Source organism: Coregonus lavaretus (genome assembly GCF_964263955.1).
Source record: "Coregonus lavaretus genome assembly, chromosome: 2".
NCBI classification, from domain to species: Eukaryota; Metazoa; Chordata; class Actinopteri; order Salmoniformes; family Salmonidae; genus Coregonus; species Coregonus lavaretus.
The window spans coordinates 63,246,128-63,255,933 of record NC_139989.1 but is presented as its reverse complement, the minus strand read 5'-3'; positions in this window follow the sequence as shown (position 1 = coordinate 63,255,933).

Below are 9,806 nucleotides of genomic sequence, written 5' to 3'. Positions count from 1 at the left end.
TGAACAATATGTTTTTGAATTTGACTTGCCTACGCCCAGTTAGCGCCATTTTGTATGATTGAACTGACACGTACCTGTCCCAGGTGAAATGGACCGTTAGATCTGGGTGTTTTACTGTCATTCTCTATACTATAATAACACCATATATTTAATATCCCTACACACTTTACAATAATCCCTTGGAAGATTCTTACCTTGTAGCCTGTATTCACAACCAGAACATGTCAAGTCATTGAGATATTTTCCGTTGTGCTGTGAGAGCACCTTTCTGATGACAAGTGGCTCTGTATCTATGTTCTAGGTACATTTCATCTTTGGATGCAATAATATATGGTCAAAGTCTAGTGGCACAACACCATACTATAGCATTAACATAACAGTAGTTTAACCTTTGGTCAGTAAAGGCCATGGCATACTATAAAATGTTGAATCATTATGATGGATCCAGTTTCAACATATCTCTAACTTTGAAGTATACAGTGGGGCCCCAAATTATTGACACCCTTGATAAAGATGAGTAAAAATGACTGCATACAATAAATAATTCAAATACTGAGTTATATTGTATGCTAAAAAAAGGGAAATTATTTTATACTAATACAGTGAGGGAAAAAAGTATTTGATCCCCTGCTGATTTTGTACGTTTGCCCAATGACAAATAAATGATCAGTCTATAATGTTAATGGTAGGTTTATTTGAACAGTGAGAGACAGAATAACATCCAAAAAATCCAGAAAAACGCATGTCAAAAATGTTATAAATTGATTTTCATTTTAATGAGGGAAATAAGTATTTGACCCCTCTGCAAAACATGACTTAGTACTTGGTGGCAAAACCCTTGTTGGCAATCACAGAGGTCAGACGTTTCTTGTAGTTGGCCACCAGCTTTGCACACATCTCAGGAGTGATTTTGTCCCACTCCTCTTTGCAGATCTTCTCTAAGTCATTAAGGTTTCGAGGCTGACGTTTGGCAACTCGAACCTTCAGCTCCCTCCACAGATTTTCTATGGGATTAAGGTCTGGAGACTGGCTAGGCCACTCCAGGACCTTAATGTGCTTCTTCTTGAGCCACTCCTTTGTTGCCTTGGCCGTGTGTTTTGGGTCATTGTCATGCTGGAATACCCATCCACGACCCGTTTTCAATGCCCTGGCTGAGGGAAGGAGGTTCTCACCCAAGATTTGACGGTACATGGCCCCGTCCATCATCCCTTTCATGCGGTGAAGTTGTCCTGTCCCCTTAGCAGAAAAACACCCCCAAAGCATAATGTTTCCACCTCTATGTTTGACGGTGGGGATGGTGTTCTTGGGGTCATAGGCAGCATTCCTCCTCCTCCAAACACGGAGAGTTGAGTTGATGCCAAAGAGCTCGATTTTGGTCTCATCTGACCACAACACTTTCACCCAGTTCTCCTCTGAATCATTCAGATGTTCATTGGCAAACTTCAGACGGCCTGTATATGTGCTTTCTTGAGCAGGGGGACCTTGCGGGCGCTGCAGGATTTCAGTCCTTTACGGCATAGTGTGTTACCAATTGTTTTATTGGTGACTATGGTCCCAGCTGCCTTGAGATCATTGACAAGATCCTCCCGTGTAGTTCTGGGCTGATTCCTCACCGTTCTCATGATCATTGCAACTCCACGAGGTGAGATCTTGCATGGAGCCCCAGGCCGAGGGAGCCTTCCATTTGCGAATAATCGCACCAACTGTTGTCACCTTCTCACCAAGCTGCTTGGCGATGGTCTTGTAGCCCATTCCAGCCTTGTGTAGGTCTATAATCTTGTCCCTGACATCCTTGGAGAGCTCTTTGGTCTTGGCCATGGTGGAGAGTTTGGAATCTGATTGATTGATTGCTTCTGTGGACAGGTGTCTTTTATACAGGTAACAAACTGAGATTAGGAGCACTCCCTTTAAGAGTGTGCTCCTAATCTCAGCTCGTTACCTGTATAAAAGACACCTGGGAGCCAGAAATCTTTCTGATTGAGAGGGGGTCAAATACTTATTTCCCTCATTAAAATGCAAATCAATTTATAACATTTTTGACATACGTTTTTCTGGATATTTTTGTTGTTATTCTGTCTCTCACTGTTCAAATAAACCTACCATTAAAATTATAGACTGATCATTTCTTTGTCAGTGGGCAAACGTACAAAATCAGCAGGGGATCAAATACTTTTTTCCCTCACTGTACATTTGCTCAGAGAAAGAGATTTTGTTTAACAAGTAATACTTTTTTTCTCAAAAAGGTAGGGGTCAAAATTGACACCCCCTTTCAAAATCTCCCTTGCGAGGATAACGGCACTGAGCCTTTTTCTAAAATGTTTTATGAGTTGGAGAAAAATCGCTGTGTAGCTACCGCTTAATTATTTCATCATTAATAAACATTATTTTTGTTTAAAAACTAAAAAGCTGGTGTTTCTATGTCAAATGGTTTTGCTATATTTCAGTCTTCTGTGATGTATATAAAGTGTAATATTGGGATGCAATCTCTCTCTCTCTCTCTCTCTCTCTCTCTCTCTCTCTCTCTCTCTCTCTCTCTCTCTCTCTCTCTCTCTCTCTCTCTCTCTCTCTCTCTCTCTCTCTCTCTCTCTCTCTCTCTCTCTCTCTCTCTCTCTCTCTCTCTCTCTCTCTCTCTCTCTCTCTCTCTCTCTCTCTCTCTCTCTCTCTCTCTCTCTCTCTCTCTCTCTCTCTCTCTCTCTCTCGTTAATGGACTATGGAAACCTACTGAGAATCTGCCATATAGAATCTGATACAAATTAACATTTATTTTTATTTTTTATTTTTTAACAAAAATAAAACATTAAAATACATTAAACACATTTCCATGTATGCTGTTCTCTCGCTGTTTGCAGGTCTTTAAATAGGGTTGAATCAGGTCAATACAGCCAGATAATTAATTATATATCCTCAAACCTTAGACTCATGTCCATCCACATGCTGGCTTAAACCTAACCCTAGCTTCAACCCGACCCTATCCTTAACCCTAACCCAACTCTATCCCTAACCCTAACTCTAGCTCCAAGCAGGAGCACTGTGGCAAGGACTTATGCCAAGTTGTTTGGATGAATAGTGATCTGTATGATTTTTAACAAGTAACTCCACTCTACTACAATGTTGATATTCAATGTGATAAACAACTTGTTCCTTACTTTTTATTTTTAGAAACCACTATTCAGACCTTGTTTTTCCTTTACCACATTTAAATGTACCCCTTGACTTCTGTTGAAACATTTAATGTTTGTGTGTGTATCTTCTTGACAAGTTTCCAGCAGAAGGTTATCCAGATGGGTCAATTCAATCTGGAGTGCCAGAGTGCGCTCTGGGCGTTCGTAAATTCATAGCGTTGTCAGATTGTCTGTTCGTAAATTCATAGCGTTTCACTCTCGGAGCGTTCAGAGCGCACACTGGACGCTCTGGCCGAGGAGTAGGTTTGATCCGAGTGTTCAACGGCAGTCAAGCGTTTTTCTTTATTTTTATTATTTTCTACATTGTAGAATAATAGTGAAGACATCAACACTATGAAATAACACATATGGAATCATGATTCCTGTGTTGTTGTTTCAAATCTAAAAAGTATTTATGGTGACGACAAGAAGAAGAGGCCACACCAACAAGAGTCAAAAGGTGATGTTCAACTATAATAAAAGTTTCCTTCACTACTGCCAGTAATGTAGAGGCCAGGGTGGGACCCCACAGACTGTATCCTGAATCCTGAACAGATCAGTCAAGACAATAAGTGGTAGCTGAGTAGCTCAAGGTCTGCCAAAGGTTGCCTAGACAAAACACGCCCCCCCCAGTCCACAGGGGCCTGAGAGGATGGGATGTGGTCAACAGGGTTGGGCTGATTACTTGAGATTTGTAATCAGAATAAATGACAATTAAAGTCATTAGTAACTCAGTCATTAGTAAATGAGTAACATAAAACAGATTACTTGGGTTACTTTCTTGGTTAGCCAGCATCTGCCTCCTCAGTTTACACATAAACCTGTCTGCAAAGACAAAACATCTACCTGCAAAGACAGGCAGGTAGACTTTAATGTAGGCCTACTCATTTCCACTGAAACTAGAGATTTAGCTGATGTCATCCCTGTGCTTGATGGGAAGTAAACAGGGTGGAGCTGTGTTGACTAATAAAACAAAAGTCCTCTTGACAAAAATATCCTGGTGAAATGTTTGATGATCCGGTCCTCAGTACGCGGGGGTTAGCCTATGAAGAGCTTTATGAATAACATGGCAGGTCTACATCATACAAAGGTATGAGGCCTTTGGCCTAGAAAGAAAAACAAGGATTTCATCATCTCTTGAAATGAACTAGAGCTCCTTTATATTATAGGTCTATACATGACGTTGTGCAAGTGGTAGCCATGACACTACAGTCACCTGAGCGTAGACTACTCTCAGCAACAAGTGAGTTAACCTTTTACTGCAGGGGCTAAATCAGGGTCACAGTGTTTCTTGGTAGTCTTAAACAAATCTACTTTGAAACAAAAGTATACACCTCACACACATGGTTATGGGCTTTAAAAAAGAAGACACCGGTACCATCTCAGATATAGAGTTGAAATGTATTCAAGTTTGAGTTTGCATCCCAATATTAAACTTTTTATACATCAAAGAAGATTGAAATTCAACAAAACCGTTTGACATAGAAACACCAGATTTTCTGAGATAAAAAAAAGAAACGTTTATGAATTATTAAATTATGAAAAACATGACTAATATTCCACCCATGAGGCCACTAGAGGGCGATTTAGTCATTTGACTGCAGGAAAGGGGTACGTCAAGGAGTCCATATTGTTTCAGAGTGGAACACTGCGGAACACTCAGGTAGACTGTCTGCTTCCTGACCTCTTGAGCCCCCAAGTTCACAAGGACAGATTGAAAAGGCATCAGAACAATAGGAGATGATACTTACTGTCAACTAAAGCTGTGAATTCCTCTGAGATGTGTCACAACACTAAGTCTGACGGAAAGGCCATGATGGCAAGTATTTTCTTTCTGGCAGCAGCTCAGGAAAGGTCAGCCGGTAGGTGTTTTATTCTACACTGAACAAAATTATAAATGCAACATGTAAAGTGTTTGTCCCATGTTTCATGAGGTGAAATAAAAGATCCCATAAATGTTCCATATGCACAAAAAGCTTATTTCTCTAAAATGTTGTGCACACATTTATTTTCAAATCCCTGTTAGTGAGTATTTCTCCTTTGCCAAGATAATCCATTCACCTGACAGGTGTGGCATATCAAGAAGCTGATTAAACAGCATGATCATTACACAGGTGCACCTTGAGCTGGAGACAATAAAAGGCCATTCTAAAATGTACAGTTTTGTCACACAACACAAAGCCACTGAGTTTTGAGGGAGAGTGCAATTGGCATGCTGACTGCAGGAATGTCCACCAGAACTGTTGTTAATTTCTCTACCATAAGCAGCTTCCAACGTCTTTTTAGAGAATTTGGCAGTACGTCCAACCAGCCTCACAACCGCAGACCACGTGTATGGCGACGTGCGGGCGAACGGTTTGCTGATGACAATGTTGTGAACAGAGTGCCCCATGGTGGCGGTGGGGTTATGGTATGGGCAGGCATAAGCTACAGACAACGAACACAATTGCATTTTATCGATGGCACTTTGAATGCACAGAGATACCGAGACGAGATCCTGAGGCCCATTGTCCTGCCAGTCCTTCGCCGCCATCACCTTATGTTTCAGTATGATAATGCACGGCCCCATGTTGCAAGGATCAGTACACAATTCCTGGAAGCGTAAAATGTCCCAGTTCTTCCATTGCCTGCATACTCACCAGACAATCATCATGGAAATGTCGCCGGAGAAGATGGCTGCCGTTTTATAGCCCTCTAACCAATTGTACTTTTTTGTGTGTTTTTTCGCGTTATTTGTAATTTATTCTGTACATAATGTTGCTGCCACCGTCTCTTATGACCAAAAAGAGCTTCTGGATATCAGGACGGCGATTACTCACCTCGTATTGGACTAAGATTTTTTCTTCAACGAGTCGGACGCAAAGGATATTGTACAGACACCCGACAAGGCCCAAATCCCTGTCATTCGCATGAGAAACTCGCTCGCCTTGTAAGGATCCGACGGCGAGCGAGTAAACTGCCTCTTTCATCAATCCTATTAGCCAATGTTCAATCATTTGAAAATAGATTGGACGACCTAATATGAAGGTTATCCTACCAACGGGACATTAAGAACTGTAATATCTTATGTTTCACCGAGTCGTGGCTGAATAACGACATGGATAACATACAGCTGGCGGGATATACGCTACATCGGCAGGATAGAACGGCTGACTACGGTACGACAAGGGGTGGCGGTCTGTGTATATTTGTAAACAACAGCTGGTGCATAACATTTAATACTAAGGTTTTGCTCGCCTGAGGTAGAGTATCTCATGATAAGCTATAGACCACACTATTTACCAAGAGAGTTTTCATCTATATTTTTCGTAGCCTTCTATTTACCACCACAAACCGATGCTGGCACTAAGATTGCACTCAATGAGCTGTATATGGCCATAAGTAAACAGGAAAATGCTCATCCAGAGGCAGCGCTCCTAGTGGCTGGGGACTTTAATGCAGGGAAACCTAATTTCTACCAGCATGTTAAATGTGCAACCAGAGGGAAAAAAAACGTAAAAGCTCTCCCTCGCCCTCCATTTGGCAAATCTGACCATAACTCTATCCTCCTGATTCCTGCTTATAAGCAAATACTAAAGCAGGAAGCACCAGTGACTCGGTTAATAAGGAAGTGATTAGATGACGCAGATGCTAAGCTACAGGACTGTTTTGCTAGCACAGACTGGAATGTGTTCTGGGATTCTTCCGATAGCATTGAGGAGTACACCACATCAGTCACCTGGCTTCATCAATAAGTGCATCGATGACGTCGTCCCAGTGACCATACGTACATTCCCCAACCAGAAGCCATGGATCACAGGCAACATCCGCACTGAGCTAAAGGCTAGAGCTGCCATTTTCTAACCGGACGCCTATAATAAATCCCTCTATGCCCTCCGACGAACCATCAAACAGGCAAAGAGTTAATACAGGACTAAGATTGAATCGTACTACACCGACTCCGATGCTTGTCAGATGTGGCAGGGCTTGAAAACGATTACAGACTACAAAGGGAAGGACAGCCCCAAGCTTCCCAGTGACACAAGCCTACCAGACAAGCTAAATCACTTATATGCTCGCTTCGAGACAAGCAACACTGAAGCATGCATGAGAGTATCAGCTGTTCTGGATGACTATGTGATCACGCTCTCCGTAGCCGATGTGAGTAAGACTTTTAAGCAGATCGACATTCACAAGGCCGCAGGGCCAGGCGGATTACCAGGACGTGTACCCCGAGCTTGCGCTGACCAACTGGCAAGTGTCTTCACTGACATTTTCAACATGTCCCTGACTGAGTCTATAATACCAACATGTTTCAAGCAGACCACCATAGTCCCCGTGCCCAAGAACACTAAGATAACCTGCCTAAATGACTACCGACCCGTAGCACTGACGTCTGTAGCCATGAAGTGCTTTGAAAGGCTGGTCATGGCTCACATCAACACCATTATCCCAGAACCCTAGACCCACTCCAATTTGCCTACCGCACCAACAGATCCACAGATGATGCAATCTCTTTTGCACTCCACACTGCCCTTTCCCACCTGGACAAGAGGAACACCTATGTCAGAATGCTGTACATTGACTACAGCTCAGCGTTCAACACCATAGTGCCCTCAAAGCTCATCACTAAGCTAAGGACCCTGGGACTAAACACCTTCCTCTGCAACTGGATCCTGGACTTCCTGATGGGCCGCCCCCAGTTGGTAAGGGTAGGTAACAACACATTTGCCACGCTGATCCACAACACGGGAGCTCCTCAGGGGTGCGTGCTCAGTCCCCTACTGTACTCCCTTTTCACCCATGACTGCATGGCCAGGCACGACTCCGACACCATCATTAAGTTTGCCGATGACACAACAGTGGTAGGCCTGATCACCGACAACGATGAGACAGCCTATAGGGAGGAGGTCAGAGACCTGGCCGTGTGGTGCCAGGATAACAACCTCACCCTCAACGTGATCAAGACAAAGGAGATGATTGTGGACTACAGGAAAAAAAAGAGGACTGAGCACGCCCCCATTCTCTTTGACGGGGCTGTAGTGAAACAGGTTGAGAGCTTTAAGTTCCTTGGTGTCCACATCACCAACAAACTATCATGGTCCAAACACACCAAGACAGTCGTTAAGAGGGCACGACAAAGCCTATTCCCCCTCAGGAGACTGAAAAGATTTGGCATGGGTCCTCAGATCCTCAAAAAGTTATACAGTTGCACAATCGAGAGCATCCTGACTGGTTGCATCCCCGCCTGGTATGGCACTACTCCCGAGTGGTGCAGTGGTCTAAGGCACTGCATCGCAGTGCTAGCTGTGCCACTAGAGATCCTGGTTCGAATCCAGACTCTGTCGTAGCCGGCCGCGACCGGGAGACCCATGGGACAGCGCACATTTGTCCTAGCGTCGTCCAGGGTAGGGGAGGGAATTGCCGGCAGGGATGTAGCTCAGTTGGTAGAGCATGGCGTTTGCAACGCCAGGGTTGTGGGTTCAATTCCCACTGGGGGCCAGTATGAAAAAAAAACTACAAAAAAACATGTATGCACTCACTAACTGTAAGTCGCTCTGGATAAGAGTGTCTGCTAAATGACTTAAATGTAAATGCTCGGCCTCCGACCGCAAGGCACTACAGAGGGTAGTGTATACGGCCCAGTACATCACTGGGGCCAAGCTTCCTGCCATCCAGGACTTCTATACCAGGCAGTGTCAGAGGAAGGCCCTAAAAATTGTCAGACTCCAGCCACCCATTGTGGATGTTTGGGATGCTCTGGATCGACGTGTTCGACAGCATGTTCCAGTTCCCGCCAATATCCAGCAAGTTCCCACAGCCATTGAAGAGAAGTGGGACAACATTCCACAGGCCACAATCAACAGCCTGATCAACTCTATGCGAAGGAGATGCATGAGGCAATTTACATTTTAATTAGGCCTACATGAAACAACAATATTAAACATGAAACAACAATAATAAACATGAAAGCAATAAATTCAAAACAAAACAACAAGGCCATACTTTGGGGCGAACACTTTTTTAGAATGAATTAATATTATCCATATATTCTATAGAAATTATATTACGAAAGCCTACGACCTTGAAGTGGTCATCACGTTACTTTGCACTGCCATTGAAGAGGAGTGGGACAACATTTCACAGGCCACAATCAACAGCCTGATCAACTCTATGCAAAGGAGATGTGTTGCGCTGCATAAGGCCAATGGTGGTCACACCAGATACTGACTGGTTGTCTGATCCACACCCCTACTTTTATTTTCTGTGACCAACAGATGCATATCTGTCTGTATTTCCAGTCATGTGATTTCCATAGATTAGGTCCTAATTTATTTATTTCAATTGACAGATTTCTTTATATGCACTGTAACTTACTAAAAGTTTTGAAATTGTTGCATTTTGCGTTTATATTTTTGTTCAGCATAAAGTGTATAGGCACCACAGTAGGTTTATAGTTTTTTTGTGGCCTATATAGGCCTAATTATTCTAATGTTATTGCATCATTGGGGGGACAGGCTATGACAAATGTCATCTGACAATGTTAATATCATTATTTAGCCTAGGCCTATTGCAGTATATTGCGTAAAAGGTTATGTTAGTTTCCAAAATGGTCAATGATTGTTACATTATCCTAGATTTATTGCGGTCAGATATCCTGTAGAG